Source organism: Pangasianodon hypophthalmus, chromosome 12, assembly GCF_027358585.1.
Source record: "Pangasianodon hypophthalmus isolate fPanHyp1 chromosome 12, fPanHyp1.pri, whole genome shotgun sequence".
In the NCBI taxonomy this organism is placed as follows: domain Eukaryota; kingdom Metazoa; phylum Chordata; class Actinopteri; order Siluriformes; family Pangasiidae; genus Pangasianodon; species Pangasianodon hypophthalmus.
In genome coordinates, this window is record NC_069721.1 from 11,634,494 (window position 1) to 11,653,009 (window position 18,516).

Sequence of the window (18,516 nt, forward strand, 5' to 3'; positions counted from 1 at the left end):
CTTTGCCATTAGCATGCTGTTTTTGCTGTGTCTGTTTGCCACATGCGTTCATCAGAAATGTAAAAACACGCCCAAATTCCAAGTCTGTGTCCGTCTTTTCCACAAGTTGAGGGTGTGAAACTTGTTTTCTTTATCCCTGAACTTGTCAGTGGAGCCACTGTGTGCTTCTTACACATGCAAGTCAAATTAACATGCACAATTTGGTTTGTCTATTGGAAAATATGCCAGATTACTGCTAGTTTAATTAAAAGAAGCATTGAAAGTATCATTCATCATAGAGTTGAAACGTTTACCATGTCATAGTGTTGAAAAAGTATACCTCTTTTAGAGCGTCCCTGATGATTGTGTGCAAGAGAGAAAGGGGAAAAAGGAAGATTATCCTGGCATTCAACACCTGTCATCTCCAAAGTGTTTTGAAAAAAAAAAAATAAATAAAAAAAAAAAATAAAAAAATAAAAAAAAGCTTAATGGTGTGTTAAAAAAAAGTGTTGAGAGAGCCAGGGGCAGTTGTATGTTAACAAGTTAAAAAGTGTTTCTTAGAACTTTTCTTCTGCTTTCCCTCCTGTTCTGTTATACTTCCTCCTGTTTGTTGTCTCTTATTCTTTTTCACTGCTCCAACACACTGTTAAATCACTTCCCTCTCCAGGTGTGAGTGTGTGTCCTCAGCTGTACCCTGTGTACTTGGGGAAGGTATGAACCCCAGTTGCCTTCCACTTAGCCCTGAAGCTTTCTGAGACAGGCCAATTAAAAGCACATGAGATGAGGCAAACTCTGGAACCAACTTTTGAAACATGAACCACAATGAAGAAACTTGGGGAAATGTAAAATCTGTAGTGACCACCCAACTGTAAATAAAAAATATGAATACTCTAAGAATACGAAGAAGACTGCATCTACATCTGCTCAGATAAAATCTAAACTATCATTGAGTAGTCATAAAATTTATATTAAAACAATGTAAAGTACCCACTGTCTTGAGAGTCTCAGCATATACGTTCACACCTACGCATATATCTGTTATTTTCTTGCCAGACCTTAGCTCATGAAAAATGATTTAGCTTGACAGGTATTTAGGGACCAGGTTCCACTTCAGTTGTTCATGGTCTTGTAATCATTAATGATACCTTTACATTTCTGTCTCTCTTGTGCCTTCTCTCTCTTCCTCTCTCTTGTATGCTCCTGCAAAGTTTTAGTTGGGGAAATCCATCAAGATGACACAATAAGCTGTGAGATTCTTTAGCAGCTCCTGCAGCCAACTCACCCATGCTCATTCTCACAGACTCAAACACAGTTTCATACACACATTCCTGAGTGCAAACACTCACTTACACGCACGCACACACACACACACACACACACCACACACACACCACACACACACCACACACACACGTGGACAGGCCTCAAAAATGCAACTGCTATACACACATACTCACCACCCAAGCTCTCTGTTTATTTATTTTGGGTGTAACTCTGAAACCATGGTGCTGGATTATACATCACTTCATCTTTAATTTCAAATGGCACAAAGACAAACAGATCCCACTTCATATTATTCTTCTCCTTTCTCACTTTCCCCTCTCTCCTTTTCTGATTATAGAGAAACAGATTTGGTTCAACTAATCACATAGTGCAGAAGTAGTGAGCTCAGCTGTTCCAATGAACAGGCCAAATTTGACTCTCTAGCACAGTCACCTTCTCACTCTCTTCCTCTTCCTCTTGATGAGGTAGAACTGAGCTCAAATTTATGTAAGCCAGAGGTCCAGCTGGGTCTGATCACACTCCCATTTAACCCTGTCTGAAAACCTCCCCATTTTCAGAGCTCAGACAATCTGTGCTTCAATGCATTAACATGGATGCTGACAATGGTAAGAAATGGCAGTTTTCTCTATGAAACATTTTTTTGTACACATTCTGAGCAATGAGTATTTATCATATTTGTATTCATTTTCTCCCAGTGGCCATCGGTAAACCAGGAAACATTTGATTAGTGGGTTTAGTGGGTGAGTCTCAGTGTCCATGGCTGGACACATAGAAACAATTAGACATTATTGGTTCAACAGGTGTTCTACATCACTCCTTAAGCACCTACTTCCCTCTTTTTTTGCCATGTTCCACATTCAATCCCCTTCTGCCTGTGATATATCCCCTTTGCCTGATGCAGATCAGGGCCTATTCATACTTAACAGGGTGTGACTAAAGTCACAAAAAGCTAAATATCCACAAACTAATACACCATGAGTCTGATGCAGATATTAACCATCACTGGTGCAAAAGTTTGCACAACACACACAAACAAAACATGAAAAGTAGCTATTACAAAGGTCAAAAAACCTTAAACTATGAAAAGGAAATACTGGATAGACTGAATTCTTAAAGTGCCCAAAAAATGGCTTAGTGTCATGATTTGATAGTGACATATCACTATTATTTGTTATTTTTTTTGTTATACCACATTTTCTTCTAATTTGGTCCTTTGCAAATTCCCACTCACTAGCTAGCTCTCTCCTCTCACACAACAGCTACCAACCAAGCACAGCGAAGGCTAGCACATGCTTCAAGGCACATGAAGCCAGGCATCTTTTTGCAACTGCTGGTAATGTGATTTTACAATGCCGCTGAACAAACTCAGAGGAAAGCACTAAATGCCCTTTTCTGCATACATGAGCTCACAGATGCCCACAAAAACAAAAAGGGCAGTTTTTGGTAAGGGGTAACAAGATACCCAAGTACAGAACACTGTGATGGTTAAATATCCATTACCTCCAATGCCACTGTGCACTCAAATATGAGGAGCTAAGCCTGGCCTTTGCAGTTAATATAAATAGATTAAATACTCCCTACTGGTTATTACAGATCTACCTTCTTCTTGAGTCCCCAGCACAATTCTGGTCACTATTAACACACCTTATCTATAGGCTTGACACTCTGATGTCGTCCCCCCAGAAGAGAGACAGACAGAAGAGACAGGCACACTGCAGCCATAGTTCATTGAGGCATAGTTCATATATGCATCAAATTTTGACATGACGTTAACTTTATGGTAGTCCACACAGAAATAGGGCCACTCAACCAGCTTAGGTTTCCAAATATAACATTCTTTTTTCCAATCATTACTTTCTTTTTTGGGATGGCAGCTCATCACTATCTCTAGGGGAGCATTTATTTGGTGCCTTATGAGATTTGTGCATACAGCCTGGCAAAACTCATCCCTAGGTAACAAAAATATTACCTTTGCATTCTGCTGAAGGTAGATGCCAACCAAAGGCAGGAATGAGATTAGTTAAATTTGATACCTCTGGCCCCAGGACATCTTTCATTCTATCTGTGGTTTCCAGCATTATGGGGTTCACTCTTCACACTTTTGGGTAGGTCACACAATATATTTGACATGCACCCTCTTGGCTGGTATGTCTCAAGGTTACTGTATGACCTCAGAGGTCACTTCCTTTTTTGACACCAAGGGACCTCAGATCAAGTAACCTCGGTCCAACTGACCTTGGACACCATGTGATGTCTGAGCAAGTGTCCTCTTCCTTTGGTTAAACCATCAAAGGATTACCTTGTTGTACTTGTAGCTGTGGTTCTTGGGCTTGGAGCAAATTGTAGTCTTAATGTAACCACATCATATAATGACATCATAAAAAGTGTTGTTATTTTTCTTAAACACTTACTGTTATAGTTGCAGTGTTAGGATAGCACAATTCATTATTGTTCTGAGTAAAGGACTGAGTAAATGAAGGTTTGAAGAAGAAATGACATTTACATAGGGCAACTGCATTTTCCATGTAGTAATCCTAAGACCGTCCCTCACTTAATTTCTGGGAGAAAACAAAGGACTATATTGTTTTTATCATTGCAGTGAAAATGTAAAAGTGTTGTTCTAGGATATCACAAAGATGCTTGTCTTTAAATTCACAAATCATTATTAGAAGGCTTTCAAAGACACAGGTCTTACAGCCATAACGATCTTGATATATGAATTGCCCAGTTTAATATTGTTAATTACTAAGGTGATGCTTTCTGTGATTAATTTTTAGAAGGCTATAGGAATGTATAGTGAAGAGGACTTCAAAAAGTCCATTTTCTGTGTAAACAGCATGATTGGAAGTCTGTAATTACGCTGGTAAAGATAGGGAGCTAGAAGAGATAGACACAGCACGATTTGGATGAGTGGGCCAATTCCCTGCAGATTCCGCTGAATGCACTTCCACACGCATTGCACATGCATTACAGGGTTGAAAAGTAGAGCAGAGCAGAAATACATTCAGGCAGAAAAGATTTCATAATAGTCCACTTTTCACAGAACTGTGCAATGTCTGTTCCACCTATCTGAACATTCATGTGTGCAATGAAATAATAAGTGAATGATACAAAGTAGTGCCTATCTTTTTTTTTGAATGAAAGTTTTATTTAATGGGGCTACTGTCGGGAGTGATCTGGAAGGATCATTAAGGTCTTGACAAAGAATGGAGGGAATGCCATGCTGCTTTTCAAATATTTAGGCTTGCCTCTGAGACACATAATACCCTGTTTATTTAATAATTTTTTTTTTCCTGACAAAACCAGGAACAGACTAGCACGGAGACAAACAGAGGTGGTATGTGCCTAAACTCATGTGTTTACTTCAGTCCTGAGAGAGAGTAAAAATAAGGAAAGAGAGATGAATTGAAGATGAAGGAGAGAATGATAAAGAGAGAAAGACAGGGAGAGAGAGAGAAACAGGGAGTTTCTGTTGGAATTTTGCCTCTTGCTGAATGGTCATGCACGAAGGTCTTAATCTCTCCCTTAGCCCCCTTGCATCTCTTGTTCCCACTCTCATTCATGCCTGGCCCAGTTCATCAAAGACCAAGGAGAACACTCAAGCCAGGTGTGAAAGAAGACATTTCGCGCTCAGGCACAAATTTGCTGGTGCTGAAAAGCAAAACCATCTGGTGAATAGCTGACTGAATATGACAGTGAGAAATGTTATGTGTGTAGAACATATGCTGAGTCCAGCACTTTGCTCTATTATTGCAATGCAATAGGCTGTCAGGCTAAACCTCTTGAAATCACTGGTTGTTCTTAGTGATGCTGACAGATTAAACTACCTATGCCCATGTCTGTGCATATCATCAACGGGTAAATTATATTGCAGCATAAGCAGTGCTGTGAGTGAAGAACCACCTGCGGTATGGTATTAGTGGAGTAAAGCTGGTGTGTATGGCAATACAATTGAAGAGAAAGTGCAGAGACTGTGGTCATTCACTCTAGCTCAGCAGTCCCATTCAGGAAACAGGCAAACACCTGTTTAAAAGTTTCACAGGTCAGAGGTTTCATTGCACATACATAGCAATATTGTTTATGGGAGTCAGCACGGATCGGGAAAAACATTCAAAATACAACATTGCCTGGGAAGCCCTCTGAGAAAATGTTAGGCTTATGTTAGGTCAGTACTACATAGGAAGAGCAAAGCAGAGATCCAAAGACAGGGCACAGCAAAAACACAACATGACCAGCAAGAGCCAGAAACATGCCTGTATGAATTACAGGATTTGAGGGAGGATTTAACTAGTGAGTCTTAGGAAAAATGTATCTCAATTTAATACAGAACTCCTGAGAGAGGAATTTTAGGTTAATGTACAAGGCAGCAATGGTGGGATCAGAGAGGAAATGACAACCATTTCCCTATTTTTGCCCATACTCTTACTCCCTAAATGTCTTTCAATCTTTCTGTTGTTCTTTTTCTCATTGTTTCTCTTTCTCTCAACCAAAACTGTAATACGATACTATACTGTGATCTCTAGAGAGTTACCCCGTATCTTGCTTAACCCCAGCTCATAGCCAGACCGGAACTGCAGGGCATCTGTCTGCCAGCTAATCGCCCCTAATTGTGCCCTAATAGAGAAAGCAATGCAAGGGCAGAAGGAAGAGAGAAAAGCAGAGGAGAGAGGGAAGAACAGGAATAGGAAGGGGAAAAGGGCAATTTAAGTAGAAAAATATTAATGCAATCAAGGCAAATTAGTGGCTTTGGGATAACATTCCTATGGTGCAGACTGTTTACTTTTGAGGAGAACAGCGGAGTATGTAAAAGCACTGAGCCGCAGGAGTCCGTCCATTACAATACAACAAACATGAATCTCTCGTTCTTTCCCTCTCTCACATGCACACACACACACACACACACACACAAAGCATGTACATACAAGCACCATGCACACACCCACACTGAAAAGGCCCTAATAAACATGGAACACTGCACATTAGAAACAGTAGGTTTCAGCATATGTACATAAATTCAGGAGAGAAATAAACCATTATACCACTGGGGCCTGTTTCTATGATAAATAAAGCACGAAATGAGGAATGGGGAATGTGAAATGAGGGCTAAATGGAAAAGGCTAGAGAGGTTGGAGAAGTGTGGATTTGAGAAAGTAAAGAAAGTTGTTATTGGTGTGAATGTTAAATATAAATAGACACCATGGTGTCGATAAAGACAGAAGAAAAAAGGGACTAAGAGAGAGGGTGGTTTAAAGGAAAGAGGGTGGAAGGAAGGCGGATGTTTGGATATTGGGTAGATCATATGTGGACAATGTCATTCAGGTGATAGACAATGAGTACCCCCCTTTTTTCTTACGGAGTCAGAAGCTTGACCCCCTGGTTTGACATGCTTGCTTGAAAGGAGGTGAGAGGGGGAGCAAGGAACTGCACTCATACAAGTGCGCAAGAGACACACAGAGCCAGCACCCACTGAGTCTAGACGGCACACACAGACATGGATTAATGCAGTAAGACATCCATGAAGTATGAATGCATATAAAAATCCAGGGAATAACTGCAGTGTACTTGAAATATAGGTAGTAAAAACGTTTAGAGCAATACATGTTTCTAGAGAACGGCTTTCGCACAACGTCCTTCATTAGCTGTGCAAAAAAATGTGCTTTTGAAGCTGTAGGAGGAGAAACCAGTTGAAATTTGAATATAGAGTCACTACAAATGAATACAAAGCCATTCTGACTGATCACCTTTAACCTATGATGAAGCATTCCTGTCCTGAATGGGAGTGGTCTCTTTCAGAATGACAAAATCAACTTACATGGATGGGGGTCAACTTACATGGATGTCCCCTGGTTGGCTCCAACCAGAACTGTATCAGACATGCCCCAGTGGACAGAGACCACAGGGAAGACCCACAAGCCACTGGAGAGCTTTTGTCTCAGTTGGCTTGGAAATGTCTGGGGATTCAGTAGGAGCTGGAATCTGACCTTCAACAGAAAAAGTGGTCAAAAAATAAATAGATGAATGAACAATTTCCACTTAAACAATAGGAGAAATCTTTGTTCTAACAAAAAGTCATTCTCATTAGAACTACTTTCTGAAATAATAGTATTTACTCTCAGTATTTACTCCTAAGGAATATTTTAAATCCAACAGACATGTTGGGTACTCAGTAAAATGCAGAAAAAGGTCATTTGGCCTGATGAGACCAAAATTAAAATTTTTAGCCTTGGCACAAAGTGCTGTGTTTGGCGGAAACTCAACACTGCTCATCACCCTGAGAACATAATCCCCACAGTGAAGCATGGTGGTGGTAGCAGCACACTGATAATTACCCTTGCTTCTCTGTGTCAGGGATTTCCGCCTCGCTCAGAACGCTGCTTGCAGAAGCACTCAGCGCGCATAACAGTTAACGGCACCATGATGTGCGCTTCTGTGCTGTCATGATTTGTTTACTTTGCCACGTGTGTTTTGTTTTGGTTTATGTCCTGTCTCTACACATGTCCTGTCATTGGTTGTATCCCTCACATGTCCTTATCACTCAAACCTGTTCCTAGTTTTCTCTTTGATTAGTCTGTATATTTACAGCCCTTGTGTTTCCTTGTTTGTCACGAAGTAATGTTCAGTGTTTTCTTGCCTGACTTTGCCAAGCCTTTTGTTTTCATGCTCACTGCCTTGGTTCTTGATCTTGTTCTGTTTCTTGTTTTGTGGGTTTTTGGATATCCCCTTTATATTGCTGTTCGTTGATGGCCCGACCTCTGACTGTTTCCTGTTTTTGATTTTGATTCGTTTTTTGGATTTGTCTGCCTACATCTCTTTAATAAATGCTCTAACTGCGATTGCATCCATCTCCCCTTGCCTCTCATTAAAGATTACTTCACGGTCACCACAGATGCTACACCCACGGGAACCAGTGGGTTTTGCAATGTAGCTGAGTTTATTGGCTTATTAAGGAAGGTGTTCAAGTATCCAGAGTTTAACCTCAACCTTGAAAATTTTTGGGGAGGGCCAGCCTGTCGGCTGAACCCACTTGGCCATTCATGAAATACTATAAGAAGCGGAAGGCTGGAGATGAAGAGACCAACAAGGCAGCCTCCTGCCAAACTCCAGCCAGAAGCAGACGGGGTGGCCTCTCCAACCAAACTCCAGCCAGAAGCTGATGGGGTGGCCTTTCCAGCTGCCAGCCAGAGGCAGTCTCCCCTGCAGAGCTCCGTCCAGAGGCCAACAACATGGCCTGCCCTGCCAAGCTTCAGCTAGAGGCCAACGTGGTGGCCTCCCACACCCTGCACATGCTAGAGTGGCCTCTCAAGTCCTGCTCCTGCCTGAGGCCGATGATGCGGCCTCCCAAGTTCTCCTTTTGCCTGAGGCCAACAGCACGGCCTCCCAAGTTCTGCTCCTGCCTGAGACCGGTGGTGTGGCCACCCAAGTCCTACTCACGCTCGAGGCCGACAGCACAGCCTTCCAAGTCCTGCTCCTGCTAGAGGCTTATGGTGTGGCCTCCCAAATCCTGCTTCTGCTAGAGACTGGTGGCATGGCCTCCCACGACCTACTCTTACCTGAGGCTGATGAGGCGGCCTTCCAAGTCCAGCTCCTGTATGAGCCTGACAACACAGCCTCCCAAGTCCTGCTCAAGCCTGAGGTCGATGGGCGACCTCACAAGACCCACTCATGCCTGAGGCCAACAAGGCAGCCTCCCAAGTCCAGCTCATGTCTGAGGAAGATAGCATTGCCTCCCAAGATTTTTTCATGCCAGAGGCAGACAGCACAGCCTCTCAAGCCTTGTTCCCACCTCATGACCCAGTCGAGCTAGTCCCAGCCCCACTGCCTGGCCCAGGCGAGCCTGTCCCAGCCTTGCTACCTGACCCCGGCAAGCCTGTCCCAGCCCCGCCACCTGCACTATTGTCACGGGATTCACTTTCTAATAGAACTGTGTACTAATCGGCGCTGCACTGGGACTTACTGTGCCCATTGTCTCTCAGTAGTCATTGTACTGTCTAGTTCTGTCAGCACATGTTTGCACTTGTGCACTTTATGTATAAATTTATGTAGTCCCTTGTAGTTCTGTGTTGTTCTGTGTTTGTCCTATGTAGCACCTTGGTCTACATAGTTTCACTATGTACTAACTGGCTGTATATGGTTGCAATGACAATAAACTCCACTTGACTTGACTTGACTTGACCCCGGCGAGCCTGTCCCAGTCACATGTCTGCTCCCCGGCTCCTCTTGGAAAAGTCAACTTTCCTGCCTTGGGACCTTTGGGTTTGCCTGGACATTTTAGCCAGAGGTACCAAACCACCAGGGGGAGTGTTTGTAGACACTGCAGGAGCAGAGCCCTTGGTGGGGGGATCTGTCATGGATTTCCCCCTCGCGCCGAACACCGCTTGCAGAGGCGCTCAGCGCTCGTAACAGCCAGCAGTGGCATGGCACGCTTCCGTGCTGTCATGCTTTGTTTACTTTGCCACGTGTGTTTTGTTTTATGTCCTGTCTCCACCCGTGTCCTCTCATTGGTTGCATCCCTCACATGTCCTTATCACTCACACCTGGTCCTAGTTTTCTCTTTGATTAGATCTGTATTTATAGCCCTTGTGTTTCCTTGTTTGTAGCAAAGTAATGTTAGCCTTTTGTTTCCATGCTCGCTGCCTAGGTTCTTGATCTCATTCTGTCTTTTGTTTTGTATGTTTTTGGATATCCCCTTTATATTGCTGTTCGCTGATCGCCCGACCTCTGACTGTTTCCTGTTTTTGATTTTGAGTCATGTTTTGGATTTGTCTGCTTGTCTCTCTTTAATAAACGCTTTAACTGCGATTGCATCCATCTCCAACTCACCGTTCATGACTCTCTGACTAATACCCTTCTAACCAGACCACTGACTTTTGGAGGTTGGTCTAGTCCAGGCAGAGTTGCAGTTCTTTCCATTTTTAATGGATTTAATGGTGCACTGTAGAATGTTTAAGTTTGTTTTTTTTTACGCAAACTCTGACTGATATTTATGGATGTAATACACTATTACTTTATTACAGTTAATGCAACACGCAACCTGACATGCTAATACATTAGTTCTTATTACACACACCGGGGATGGACAAATCAGTATTATAGGCTATGTGCACAGGCCAAGCAGATTACAGGTATCCATTGTTACCCAATGAACAAGCAGTTTCAGAAGGCTGCTGAACTTTTTCCTCCTGTCCAACAACCAGAGAAAGAAAAACAAGAACTCACTACTGACTTTTGCAAATCATATTTTTTTTTATTTGATATGTTTAATTGTAACACCCTCCAGTTAGTTCATTAATGTATTTACGGCATTACATGCTACAATCTATAGCTTGCACTACTGGAATTTTGATGCCTGCTAAACTACAGACATACATCAGGGATGCATTTTGGCTGTTGGTAGAAAAACTTTACTACTTGGATAGCTTTGCACAGACACCCAATAGAAGACAATCTTTTTAGGAACTTGATTAGCCAAAACTGAGCAAAATACATTACGATGCAGTGCAAAACTGTCATATAACTGCTGGTTCTGGGCTGATTTATGGACGTCTTTACCGAGGCAAATGTTTGAAACTGTACTCTTGTGTGAAGGAAGGACACACTGAGGTTTTGAAACACCATGAGATGTAAAATTGTGTATGAAATAATGCTCAGGAGAGCCTGGTGCACCAGGCTATGGCTTAGCTGCATGAATCATATTCTATTAGTTCTCATAGGTTTTCTTCTACTTGCTATCAATAGAATGTTTTAAACAACAAAGTTAAAAAATATATAAATAGAGAAAACAATTCAGAATTAGTGTTTAAGAAGCACTTCCAGGTCAGCTTGGTTAAGAAGACATTCCCCTGTATTCCATGTGTGCCATGTAGCCACCACGAGAATGGGTTCTGTCCAGTATCAGAATAAATAAATGTTAATAACATCCAGTGAAATATTAAGATCTGTGTGTAGACTTCAACCTTTGCTAGTGTGAGTGTGTGAAACTAAGTCGTAGAGCATCTACCAGTGGCAAGCTGTAGTACTGCACTTGCACTGTTATAACCATTAGAGAAATGAGAGAACAAGGCCGAATTTGAGTGCGATTTCTGCCCTGCCCCACAAGTGTCAAAATCCTCACATTATACATATTTAGATTTGTTTATAATAAAAGTGAGGACTACCAGATCCAGTGTGTGCCCTGTGAATGTTGAACAAGTATACCTCTCAATATGGTATGTTTCAGCAAAATGTAAATAAATATGTTGTAATGTCTTGGAGTCAAATAAAAAAAGTGAGGGTCATTCATTGTCTATGAATAATGACAGAAATGATTTTGGCCAGTTGGGTTTAAATTGAAGGCAGATGTTCTTATGCAAACAGTTCTTGGGTGGTGTAATCTAGGTCAACTTTAGACACAGGGGAGTATAAAAACATGGTTTCAACATAGCCACTACAACTGGGAGCATACAGTGTGTTATGTTGCTGTGTTTTAGACTTTTAAATCCATAAACCTGACAATACAGTGAATAAATGTAATCCCTGGTGGATTTCAGGGATCTAAACTGTAATGATGCAGCAGATTTCAGAAAGTTCTTACAGACAGAGTTCTAGAGCAGTTTTAATGCCCAGGGGCCAAGGTCACGTTCAGTGCAGAATAACATTACCAAGTCACCAAAAATGACATCAACAGTGTCACCTAGCTAATCTCTGTAATTACTTACTCAGTTAAGGAGGTCTCCGTGTTCTATTCTTGGTGGTCATCCATGGCCGTACTCTCTCAGGATTCACATTGATAAAGACCATACAAAGACTATAACGTAGTCTCCAACACTTGTGTAACCTGAAACCAGCTAGGCTCAGCAATTCTCCATGTGTGTTCTTTAGCTAAACAGCTGTGTGGTGAATGTCACCCCATCCATCATATGTTACACACGTTTATAATTTTGTTTGATTCCACCATCCTGAGGCACTGCAGTCTGTAGGAAATCACATCTATATAGTAATAAATCATGCATCACTGCAACATATTCATTCTTAATGCCTGAGGGCAGCACAGTGATGCCAAATAGAAACATATTGAAATTGCAGCATACCAGAATATTAGACATATTAAACTCAAACCCATAATCCTTCATTTTTAGAAGTGACGTGAAGCCAAGTATGGTGACCCATACTCGGAATTTGTGCTCTGCATTTAACCCATCCAAGTTTCAAAGTGCTTAAGCTGAAGTGTCAGTGCATTTGAATTTTCTTACAGTTCTGAGTATAAAGTGTGTAGAAAGCACACTGGTAAACACAATACTCACCAGTAATGATGGATAGAAATCTCTAAGTGATTTGGCCACCGGATTCCTTTATAGTGGAAGTATTGCACCTGCCTGGCTTTGACTGCACATTGTGCTAGAACATTTTAAATATTAGTACAAACACACCCACAAAAAGGCATCTACTAGTTGTTACTATGAAATGTCTATGAACTTGCTGTCTGAGCTGTAATAAATTAAGAAATTTAAGATGTTTTACAGAACCTGTACAGTATAATCATGCAGCATCAACACTGAATTTTACATAGGGTAATGCAACACTGTAGGCCGACTTGAAAATGCAAGGTTTAATTGATGTCCACTAGATGGAGCTATGTCCATATATTAGGACCTTATTGAAGTAACATCTAATTTAGACATGGAAATAATCAAACAGGAAATAATGTAACAGGAAATTGTAAAAACAAACAGACAAACAAACAAACAAACAAAAAACACTAAGACATTGCATTAAATGAGTTCCCTATGTAAACCACAAAAATAGAACTCAAGCAACCATACAGCACTTGTCTAGATTAATATGTTAGTTTATTTTATGAGGCATTGCTGTGGTCGGGCGTAAAATGGGCTTAAGATGTGCTCCAAAAGAAACAGTCAGGTAAATGAAATATAGGCATATTTAAGAAAAAAATGTAATACACAAGTAATACTTTTAGCTTTACTTATCATCATTCATTCATTCAACTTCAGTACATTGTTTATCCTGCAGTGGATACTGAGCCTATTCCAAGAACACTGTGCATGAGGTGGGGATAAAATTATTGTTTAAAATATTCCATAAATCAATCTGATCTTCATATAACTCCATCAATCATCTGCCACTGAAATTGCATAAGTATCAATCCCAAATGGATTGAGAACCAAAGTGCAAAGGATTTTGGGTATTCTGCACCAGCTATCTTGACAGCAATGAGTAGTGGCCCTGTGATGACCCACACTTATCACTTCATCTGGCCCACATAACTCTGTGGAATGATGCTGATGAATTCATCCTGAAACTCAGCCATATTGACTCTTATTCCAAAGACTGTTAAAAACTTTAAATGGTTCTGCATACCACAGGGCACACAACATATTTGCCATTCTCATAACTGGCATATATGTGCCTACACTCAACCATATTTGGCCCGGATTTCTTTGCTGTATGTTGCATTAATTGAATGAGTGCACTGGACATCCAACACTATGTCCTTAGATACCACTTTTGTCCCGCAATTTCAGAAAGCTGGCCCAAGCTAACTTGACAGGATTTCTGATTTTTAAGCCATTACAGGTATGCACAATACAAATAATGGTTTATTAACCAGTTTCAAGCCAGCACTAACAATGTTGATGTGAGCTTTAACCACCGTGGGTCATTGCTAAGTTTCATGAAGTCAGCTAGTTATCGGTAATGTATTGTTTATAATGACTATGTCGCTGGAAAACTAGCATCTAGATATAAATATTAATATTGATAGCTTTTATTGTCCCTGACAGACTAAAATACCAGTAACAACCATTTCTCATCTTTCTTACCACAGTTATTTCTGGTGTTTTCTCAGAAAAAGTAAGAAAAAAAAAAACATCGCATCTGCTCTATGAATCGGATCTTTAAGTTGGCTCTGAAACGTGAATGTTGGGAGTTGACTCGCACATCTGAAGAGCCGTTTTGGACAGCCGGGAAATAATGGTCAACTGACATTTTGTTGTTGTTGGAATTTTGCATTAAGACACATATACATTTGGGCAAATTTACTGACATAAAAGTAGTCTTTTTGAAATGAAGTAAAAGTTAAAATTGTCAAAAATATTTAGTAAAGCAGAAATATTCTGCCTTCAGTACACCAACAGATCTTCTAAGATTTATCTGCCTCAATATGCAAAAAAGTTAATCTCTGATTCTCATATTCTTTTCATTTAGTATAAAGTACATTAGTTATAATGTACATAAAAAGTTCTGTATATCTAGTTTTAAGCAAAAACAGTTAACCTTCTGGAAGACCTTGCTGCATGAATTCTCATAAAATCATAAAAAAACCTTTTCCCTGAAACATTACTACATTCTTGCCTACTTCTCAAAGCAGGGTCAGTGAAGCATAGCCAGGTCATCCATTTTTTTAAAATTTGGCATATGTCTTAAAGGTTTATTATTTATTATTGTGGTTTTATATAACCCATTTGTCTGTTTGAATGTTGAATTGAAACCTGTGAATTGAGGGGGTCTGTGAATTTTGTCCAGGTAAAGAGCTGCAAAATGTTTGAGAACCCCTGATTTAGAGTTCACTGACTGGATTATGCACTCTCACAATGCAAGCCAAGCTGTCTCACCAGTGCTGGTTGTGGTTTACCTCAGCCAAGTGTAGCCTTTTAATCAGTTCTGTGGTCAGCTAGGTCAAAGCAGTGCAGAAATCAAGGCTGAGTCACTTTGGAATCATCCAAAGACATTCAGCCACTAAAAACAGAGAAAAGCCCAGATCTAATCATAGCAAATTCCCACACCTTTACTTGTGGAATTCCCAAACACCACCCTAGTGGTAGGCTCAACTGCCCGCTATTTCATATGCATTTGGAAGAGCTTGGCAGAGGGAGGCAGCTACACAGGCTGTTTGAAAGGCTTCCGAGAATTCTCTGGAAGTGTGCGTCTCTGTGCAGGAGATGGCTAATGGATTTAGCAGGGCAGGTACACAGAGCTCCTGTGGCCAGAGACCGGAGCTGCGCCAAGTTTACTGTTGACATCTGGAATGTCTTTCCTCCCTCGCTCTTTTCTTTTGATTGAAGAGTGAGTCTGATTAGCACCCAGCACTGCCTCTTCCTTTTCAGCCTGAATCGTCACTGAAATTCTCCACAGCTTCATGCTTCATTACTAATAACTCTCATGATGTCTTGTCAACTCTTGAGTGATGTCTTAAATGATATTATGCTAATGATGAACAAAGTTCAGTCTGTGAAGATCTCCTATCAGAATTTCCATCTAGAGCTGTATGTACTAAAAGAATGAATGGATTCTTAGGCAAAACATTTGCCTTTAAGCTGTGTTACTAAGCTACTGTAAGACTTTAGTAGGCAAAGTCTAGGCAGATTTACCAAATAAACTTATTCAGGAAATTATTCATCTGTACAAAAACAGTCTTGAAACACATAGTAGATGAGTTCTTTCACCAGCCCCCACTCCAACCAGGAAGGAAAAGGATTCAAAGCTTAGTAAAACAATAGAGAAGTGCAACCATCCATCCTCTGATGACAATAATATTAATTATCACCCTGGAAACATATGTTGTTTCCAAAAAGAAAGTTTGCATTAGGAGCATCCAATGATGACGATAACATAATACGCAATACATGTGGAATTCATTGTGAAAATTAGATGACAAGAGAGAGCATAATGTGCTTCCTTCCAAAACAAACCAAGCCTTGGCATTATCCTGCTCCAACCATTTGATACTTATATGCTGAAGATGAAAAGGCATTTAAGAACTGATGAAATGGAAACTAACCAGTAATCCATGATGACCCAAGCATACCTGAGAGAAAGTGATAGATGCAGAGTCCTGCGATGGAGTTGATGTGGCTCACTCTCAGGGGCAGCAGGCCTCTAGAGGTAAACTCATTCTCTGCAGATGTTCCACTGAAGGCAGAGAAAAATACCACAACCATGAATAACACACTTCACAAAGCAACAACAATTTATGATACATGTAAGATGCACTGAACCAGAGCTACTGATTCAACAAACAGAACACTTTAGACCTGAAACCACAAGTGCCCTGAGAATTCAGAAGCTGGAATATAAGACATTGCTCACATATGTGTAGGCATGACAGTGATGGCTAGGGAGTTACAAGCCAGTTGACTGTGCATGCATGGAGGAAGGTGTGTGTTTGTATAAGTCTTTCAAGTAAACTGCATACTTGTATGATATCGGAGGAAGTGTTTGCAGAGGCAGTTCCCAATCAGGATATTTAGTGGGCTAGTTCTTAATCCTGCAAACCCTCAGGAGAGTGACTGAAAGTATGGTTCAAAGAGCAATTTACACTGCAGGAAGTCTGGCTCTGGGCTGTTTGGGACAGGACAGGAAGGTTTTCCGCAAACACACAGCACAACAGTCGCAAGCCATCCCTGAAGACCCAGAGGCACTCCCCTGAACACAGTAAATACCAAAGAAGAATAAAGGATCCTCCTCAAACATACTGCCGATGGCAACATTTTGCAGTGCTGTGATATGAATAGAAAACACGACATCTGAATAAAATTCTTCTCTAGAAGAACTGGGCATGATGTTGTTCAAGTCTGTGTGACATGTCTTTTTGTGAGATTTCCACCACAAGAGGGAAGCATGAATTTGTTTTTCACCCCGAATCAGCATTCCCCACTCCTCAAGAAGCCCTAAACCACATGTTTTGGTGTACAATGGGAAACACTGACATAAATTTCAAATTGCATGATCTATCTATCTATCTATCTATCTATCTATCTATCTATCTATCTATCTATCTATCTATCTAGTTTGTACTGCCTTCACATCTCTTCAGATGCTGCTGGTGGATTTGCCTAGATAATCCAGGCAACCTTACACACATATGCCTAAATATTACAACTCCTGGAATAACCAAAGACAAGAGCCTGTTTGTGTTTAAGTGTTTAAGGCTAAGAATTATATATATATATATATATATATATATATATATATATATATATATATATATATATAAAATCTGAAAATAAGTAAATTCTTACATAATACTTATATTAATTCATCTTCAGTAACCGCTTTATCCTGGTCAGGGTTTGTGGAGAATTCAGGGTCTATCCCGGGGTACACGACAGGGACACACTGGGTACACGACAGGGACACACCCTGAATAGGACGGCTGTCCATGCACACACATTTACACACACTCATTCACATCTAGGGGCAATTTAGCATAGCCAGTCCACCTACTGGCATGTTTTTGGGAGGTGGGAGGAAACTGCAGAACCCAGAGGAAACCTGCTTATCCACAGGGAGAACAGACACTAAAGTAAGCAAAGGTTTGAACCAAGGACCCTGGAGCTATGAAGCAACAACACTACTCACTGTGGCACCACGTGCCCCCTAAGCTTGGTTGGGCATGATGCCTCATGGGTAGCCATCCAGCAGTGCAATAGGATGCAATGTGACTTATCATATACTCTTCATTTGTCTCCTCATTTGTCAATGAAGGCAATGGTTTTACTTCAGGATCCTGGTCCTGAAGCAAAAAACAAAAAACAAAAACAAACAAACAAACAAAATAACCCAAACAAAAACAAAACAAAAAAACAAACAAACAAAAAACCTCCATTTGAAATTTCAAGAGTTTCAATTCAGTGTTCAGTTCAATTACATCATTTTAATGATTTTGGAAATTTTGCTTATATTAACAGATGCCTGTCTATATATTTTCTTCACTGAAGCTTAAATTTGTGTAGAAAAAGTACCATCATGTGTTATTTTTTACAGCATTGTGGAGGAAGTCATTTCCCTCTTACTGCCATTGCTGCCAACACACAATGATCTAGGGGTTGAAACTAAATTGCTTACAAATGAAAACAGATGAAAATGAGGTTTAACAAAAACACAGCTCAAATCATTATTATCCAGTGTTACAGCAAACATTTGAAAAAAGGACATGATGTCTTAATCTTGATGAGTTCTGGTGGTGATTTCTTGGTTCTGGACAAGCATAGTTATAAGTAATGCACTTTCTGTTGGAGAATCCGGTAATAACAAACATACTGCTTTTATTGAAAACACTGTTATTCAGCCACTTTAACATTTTAAAGCCTGCTCCAATCAAACTATGAAAATAATAAACAGAAATATTTGCCAAGCTATTGCAATCAGCATGTGTCTGTGTAGGGCCTGGTGTGCTGAGTGAAGTGGACATCAGCAGGGGTGCAACAAGCCCATAGGCTCCTCTGGGCTCCCACAGCTTTCTGACCCCAGGCTGTGGTG